Source organism: Tupaia chinensis, unplaced genomic scaffold (assembly GCF_000334495.1).
Source record: "Tupaia chinensis unplaced genomic scaffold, TupChi_1.0 Scaffold000459_1, whole genome shotgun sequence".
NCBI lineage: Eukaryota > Metazoa > Chordata > Mammalia > Scandentia > Tupaiidae > Tupaia > Tupaia belangeri.
In genome coordinates this window covers 1,066,656-1,073,951 of record NW_006159968.1, presented here as the reverse complement: position 1 = coordinate 1,073,951, position 7,296 = coordinate 1,066,656, and the positions used below count along the sequence as shown (strand labels likewise).

General features: G+C 42.0%; 1 long non-coding RNA gene across 1 annotated transcript in view; it reads right to left on the bottom strand.

Annotated features, from left to right (window-relative positions):
- Window positions 1-659: 659 nt before the first annotated feature.
- LOC106735612 (uncharacterized) overlaps window positions 660-7,296 on the bottom strand; it is a 14,311-nt gene continuing 7,674 nt past the window's right edge. The window contains exons 4-5 of the long non-coding RNA XR_001370910.2: window positions 6,776-6,878; window positions 660-3,452 (exon numbers count right to left, since the gene is read on the bottom strand). This is a non-coding gene — a long non-coding RNA (uncharacterized LOC106735612). The remainder of the gene's footprint in view (window positions 3,453-6,775; window positions 6,879-7,296) is intronic.

The following is a 7,296-nucleotide window of genomic DNA, read 5'->3' as shown; positions in this document are numbered from 1 at the left end:
TGAACACATTCAGGAAGTGCAAATGACAGAGCTATTCCTTGTGGTTGACTTGCAGGTGTTCTCTGTGATCGCTCTTCAGGCTGATAAACTAAGTAGTAGACCCCTTGACTGCATATTTTAGAAATAGAGAAAAGATTGTATCCCCTTACAATATCTGTCAGATTGAAAGAGCTATGAATCACAGCAAAATGGCATTTTATATTTAGTAATTCATTTCCCGTTCAGATCAAGGTGACAAATCTTGTGCAAAATAGCTCCCCATGACTCAAATCAACTTTTTAAGATGTTGGTAACAAAGTTTGACGAATCGTCACCGACCCACTTTGAGGGTATGCACAATTTATCTTGGCTTTTAATAAGCTATGCAGTCTTCATCTGGTTCAGAACATAATTATTATTTATTTCCCTTAGCATATCTCTTCACTACATGAGAGATGTGCCCAGATGTGACAGAATCCTTGTGAGCCATATCAAAAGCATTGTGTTTAGATCTTACCACAGCTAGAAATCATGGGATGGATTCTAGATAGAAGAAAAAAGCATGACACACAAAAATGTGAACATAAAACAGTATAATAATTGTATTTTATTATTAAACTATTAATTCATTAATATTAAAATACATATAATAAAAAGTGTAAAAGGTGATGAGGTTAATCATTTAGCAGGTTCAGGATCACCTCGTTTTTGTTTCCTATGGCTAGAGTCTGCATTTTACTTTATCAGCCTCCCTGTGCCAAATCCAACCACTAAAATTAGATAACTCATTTTTAAACTTATATTTATTCAAAAAATATATTAGATACTGGGGGATGAAGCTGCATGAGGCCTAGTCCCTCAATGAAAAAATCCTCACAAACTTCTGCAGAAGTCCATGAGATGAACAACTACATCTTGACTCCACATATTTAGGCAAGCATATGAGAACATGAAGAAGAGACAGTTTTGTGAGTGTGGGGAGTCCCATCAGTTTTCAGAAGCAGGTGGACTTTGATTTGTAGAATAGCATAGAAATTAAAGCACAGAGCTGGGAGTTAGTTGTCTGCACTTGAGTCAGGTAAGAAACTTTGGACATGCTATTTATCTTCATGGCTCTCACTTTTCTCTTTGAAATGGGGGTAGAATAAAATTCACCCTCTCAGCAGTGCTAAGAGTCACACTGAAGACATGCTTTCTGAATGAGTTAATAAATTCCTGTTCTGAGTCAGGCACTCAGCAGTCTTTGGAACCCTCTGCCAAGCACAAATTAGAAGGGTGGATGGATTCCAACACAGACCACGGGGTCCTGATGCTGGGCAAGTAACCATCCTCATCCTGATGTCCACACACATGTGTATCTTGGTGCAGTACGAGATGTCTCCTTTAGCCACTTTCTTTCCTGACCTCCTTAACGTGCCTACCTTCTTGTTCCATTGCATGTGTTATCATCTACCTGCTTCTTAGCTACGTCACTGAAAATTAATTCAGTAATGAAAAGATGACCCAGTAACAGGAGTTTCTTTGTATACCATGGAACTGGCAGTCATTAAGGAATTGGCTCCTACCACCATCCTGTTTGGCGTGTGATTTTTTATCTTCGTTGGTCCCATGAGAGCTGCTGCATCTCCAGAAAGGAAGAAGAGAGAAAGGTGCAGGAGCAAAAGAATCAATGCAGGTCTGAAGGGCATGTTGGCAAAGCCTCTCTTAACCAGTTCTACCTGGGACTTCCTACATTCCACTGGTCAGACTGGTCACGTGGCCATTGCTCCCTATAAGGGAATATGGAACATAAAGCAAGGAGAAAAGGAGTCGCAGGTGGCTGTGGGGTTGCCCTAACATGATACATGTCATACACCATGTCACTGAACTACCACTCACCCATGAAGCCACTCTTGACAGCTTCTGTCTCCACCATTACCTTGTTCAATGAAATACGGAGGCATTTGTCCTTATACCTGGCTGTTAAGTCTTTAACACTAATACCGATGCCACTACTCATGAGCATGAGCTTCTCACTTCACAATTTACAATGTGCTTCCTTCTGTGAGCTCCTACTTGACCCTAACAACTATCCAGTGAGTCACAGATCCTCTCTTATGTTCTAAGAAGGGGAATGCCCCAACCTCAAATGGCAAAGTGGTGAGAGACATACTAGCTTTGGAGTCAGCATAACAAGCTTTATTCCTAGCTCATGAGTATTTTGGAATCAGGTGGACCAGGATTCCAATGTAAGTTTGGCCACTCATTAGCTCTGCTAACCTAATGTCTTAGTTTATTTTGTGTTGCTATAGCAGAGTACCATGGACTGGGTAAGGTACAAAGAAAAGAAATTTATTTCTTCACAGTCTTTGTGAAGTTTAAGATCAAGGGGCTGTATCTGGTAAGGGTTGACTTGCTGCATCATCCTATGGTGGAAGGTGGAAGGGCAAGAGAGAGAGAATTGGAAGGACAAATTTGTTCTTTTATAATGAGCAAACTTCTATGAAAATGAACTCAGTTGCATAATAATGGCATTAATCTATTCATAAGGAAGTGACATGAGAAATTTTAGCTTTAATCTTTTAGACAAGTAAACAATATAAACAAAGGATGGGACAGAAAAATAAAACAGGTCAAAAAGCAAAATGACTAAGTGTTGTATAATTCAACTTCATCTAGTTGACCATGAGGAACTGAAATCCCAAGATATAAGTGTTTCATTCATCTTACCTACAATGCCATGAACCAGATGGGACTGAAACCCATGTCCTAGAAGACCCAGGACAGGTATCTTTCCATCATGCTCTTCATAAATAAACAAGCAGCTGATGTCCAGGCAGTATCTCTTCAGCTTGTTTGAAAAGAACTATGTAGCCATTTGTTAAAATTCTTCAGCTGGGACTTCAGAACTAGTGAGCAGTACCTTTGATTTCTAAAGTCCCCTTCAGCACTCAGATGTTACAGTTCATACAGTCTTTTTTCTAAAAGCCACCATTCATTCTGCAGTAGCATTTGTTAAGAATCTAGTATGCATCAAACATGCTGTAAGACACTGTGGATGTCATCCTGAATGCGAGGGATTTGCCCTCATGAAGCTTAAAGTCTAGGACAGGAAGAAACCCAGCAGGTAACACATAATCATTCCATTATGAACAGAAGAGAAACGTGAGGGAGGCAGTCCACATTCCGGTGTGAGGGAGACACCAGAAGTGCTCTACATGGTAAAGGATGTCAAGATTGTTAAGAGTCTTCCTGAGGAGGTGATGCTCAGTGAGATCCAAAGAATAAAGTGGATAATCCTCAGCCAACTGCTCTGCTTTGCTTAGAACATACATCTGAGTAGGCAGACTGCCTACAGGGCCAGGGTAATGGCAGGGGTGAGTATTCAGAAACCCAGCAGTCCAGAAGCTTCTGAGTGACAGGAGTCGCCAGTCTGAAATAACACATTTTCTTTCTTCTTTTTTTTTTTTTTTTTTTTAGATTTTTGCCATAGGCTGAAAGAGAAAGAGGAATAGAGAAAGGGAAAGTGGGAAGTTACTCCTGTGTGGTGATAGCCATACCACAATCCCTTCTCCTCCATTCTCCTTCTGGGACTCTGGGCATACATGCACATATGCCTGGTATAATTTTCAAACCACCAGCTCCAGGACATAAACCAGGGTTGACCATGTGAGAGTCCCCACACATGCCCCTGCTTGTTCTGACACGTTTTCTTTTATTTTCGAAGACTAGACTCCTTTAAAATCTAACCATTGCACACATGCAATTGAACATCTGACAGAGTAGAGACCAGCTACTAAGGAAGCATGCAAGTGAGATGGCTCTTTGGCAGGAACCCCCTGTTCCCTGGTGATCCTTTGGGAAGGTCATGCAGGGAAGGCCTGATAAAGGGACCTCTCAGGAGTTCAGCAGCTCTCTGTATGCCATCCTTTGGGTCACACAGCCTGTCTCACCTCCTTACATGACCCTGATCCTTAGATATTGTACAATTTACCTTCATATCTATGCCTCTGATTACAGAAAGTTTCTCAGTATGCCCTGAGCAGCATCTATGATGAACATCAATATCATTTTCTGCATGCTCCAGACAAATCCACCACTCCAAATGATTCCCATTGCAATAGGACTAAGGACTGAGACTTACAGTAAGACAGTGATGAATGCAGGGTGACAGTTATTCCCATTTTTCAGAAGAGGAAATAAAGTTCAGACTCTGCTCTGTGGAGAGTAATTGGGGAAGTTGGCATTTGAATGCAGAGCTGATTCCAAATCAGTTTCTCTATTGAAAATTACCCTCCTCAGTATGTTTATAGCTCTCATTGTTGCCATGTCTGATAATACTTTCCAGCAGTAACAGTAGTAATAGCAGCAGTCACCATAGCATTGGTAGTAACAATAGCAGCAGTAGTAGTAACACCTCCTGGGCACTGCCTGAGTCAGTCACTGCTCCGTGTGATTATGAGAGTTAGCTTACTTAATTAAGAGCAATACTAAGAGATAGATGGACTTTTTTTTTTATTTCTTCATTACATTTAATTGTACCTCTCCACAGCACACAATATGGTTTTTCAAAAACATGCATTATGTTACATGCATGTTTTCATTTCCTAGATTAGGAACTGGGTACTCATAAAGGGAAAAATGATTATGACAAGAGGTCAGTAGATCTTTGTGGATTTTCAGTTCTACTGCTCACTTGACAAAGAATGTGTTCTCTCTAAGCCTTAGTTTCCCCTAACATAGAATGGGAAAAGTAATAGAGTTTAATTCATATGACTGTGATAAGAGTTTAATGGAAGGTAGCAGATAATTAGACAGGTAGAGTGCTGGCCCCACATGCCTTGTAGCTCATGCAAGCAGGCTTCAGAGTAATCTAATCCAGATTCCATCTGATACTCCAGCAGCCCAACCTCACCTCTCAAATGCACATTAGTCCTCAGTCTGTAGGTAGCTATATGGGAGCTCATCTCTCCCAAGGTAGCCCACCCTAATGTTAGGATCCTAGAGAGAGTTCTTCCTTACATTGAATTAAAACTTGTCTTTCTAATAATTCTTCATTCCAGAGGTTCACACGAAACATGGAATTCCCTTTCACACTGCTGAAGAGACTCTCGTGTGCTCTACCATCTATACTTTCTTATGAGGAATTCCCCAAGCCTGCCACCTCTGCCCACCACACAGGCCCTCCTTGTCTGAAGAGCATACAGCTTTTGCTCTAGAGTCCTTGTGTTCTGGCCACTTTCTTTTTTCCGGCTCTTTTTCCTGTCATTCCAAGCTGCATCTCCTCCACAGACACGCCGACCCCCATCCAGGGGGAATTCCCGGAGACATAGGCCTCACCTGGCATGCCCACACCTCCTTGCCGTTGTCTAAGTGATGCCCTCTGCTGGGTGTGTCCTTCCTCTTTCTATAACTGATGTCATTTGCTTCTTGGGTTTGCAAGCACTAAAGGCTTGCTCAGAAAGGACACTGACAGGTGAACAGATGATGCAAGTCCTCATTCTTTCTCCAGAGATAGAAGCGCGTAGCCTATCTTGGGAATGCCAGTAGAGGAGCTTCTAATCAAACTTGAGGGGAAAGATGGGAGAAGTCAGGGAAGACTTCCTGGTTGGGATGCTGCTTCTCCAAATCAAAAACATTGAGAAGACTTTGGCTCAGAAAACACAGTACAGGGGTCTAAGCACAAAGAACAATGTGAGAAAAGGCATGAAAAGGAGAAAAGTCAGTGTATAGGGGAAACACTTGCTGTCTGGAACTGGTTGTGTGTGTGTGTGTGTGGGGGGGCGGCATTCAGAGCAGTGGGCCAGGACAAGATAGTGAAGGACTCTGAACCAGGAGGAAAGCAGACTTCACTCTGAACATGAAGGAGCATACATCTGGATGGTGCTATGTTTTGAATATGTCCCTCAAAGTCTATGTATTGGAAACTTAATCCCCAGTATGTCAATGTTGAGAGATGGAACCTTTAAGAGGTGATTAGGTCATAAGAGCTCTGACCTCCTAAATGAATTACTACTGTTATTACCATAGGAGTGGGTTAGTGATCACAAGGGTGGAATCCTGGCAGAGGTGAGTTTGTTCCCCTTCTCTCTGGCTCACAAGCTTATACTTTCTTGCCCTTCCACCTTCAACCATGAGAAGACCCTCACCACATGCCTCACCATGCCTTTGACTCCCAGCCTTCTGAACTGTGAACCAAATTAACATCCTTTCTCTATAAATTAGCCAGTCTGTGGTATACTGATACTGCAATACAAAGTGGACTATGGTAGATGGGTTCTAGAAACGAACTTGCCACAGTCTCTTCGAAGTACAATTGCTCATTCTTCAAACTTCACATCAAATTCCCACTTCTCTGGCTTCCCAGGCTCCTCTTGCATGGGCACCTATTAGGAACATGGTCTCTGGAGGTGGATGGCCTGAGCTGAAGTCCATGCTCTGTCACTTGCTTACTGTGCAACCCTGGACAAGTTACTTCACCTCCTTGTGCCTCAGTTTTCTCATCTATAAAATGGAAGCAACTGAAACCCACTTTGCAAGACTTTTTGAATAATTAACCTAATATGTACAATAAACATTCAATATAATATTTTTAGTGTTGTTTCTCCCTCTAGTATAAAAGGTCCATGAGGTCAAGAAATGTGTTTTGTTCACTACCGCATCTCTAACGCTTAGAGGAACACCTAGCATGCCAGTGCTTGATAAATACATAAAAAAATACAATACAGAACAATACGACACCACACAACATAGCACAACACAACATAGCACAGTGAAATAGAATAGAATGAACTGGATTAGAATGTATTATACTTACCTATTTAGTTGTCTCCCCACTCAACCTCTGTTATCCAGGATAAAGGCCTTCTCCACTGTCCTCTGGAGTCCAGTCTTCTTGCTGTACCTGGAATGTAGTAGGTCTTCACACAACCCATGATGAATAAATGAATAAATGAACCTCTGGTTGAGGAGTCCTAAATCACGGCCAACATTGCCAGATAGGCAGGATGGCTCAATGCACAGCTTGGGCCGATAAACTCCTGTGGTGTTCTTATGTGAGGGGCCATCCCTGGGAGCTCTTAGAGACTGCAACGAGCTTGCCATCCATGGTCTTCCCCACTGGCAGAGAACTTCAACACATGTTGTGGACCAGAGGCTGGCTGGTCACATAGCTCTTCAGCATGATTGTTCTGTTACCTGTGTCATGTGCCCAGCTCAGACATTGCTAATCTCTGCCATTCGGTTGCTCTCCTGCTACCTCTGCAGAAGCTCAGCTCTGCAGAAAACTTGCACTACTCTTTTTTTTTTTTTCCTTTTCTTTTTTTTTTTTTTTTTTTT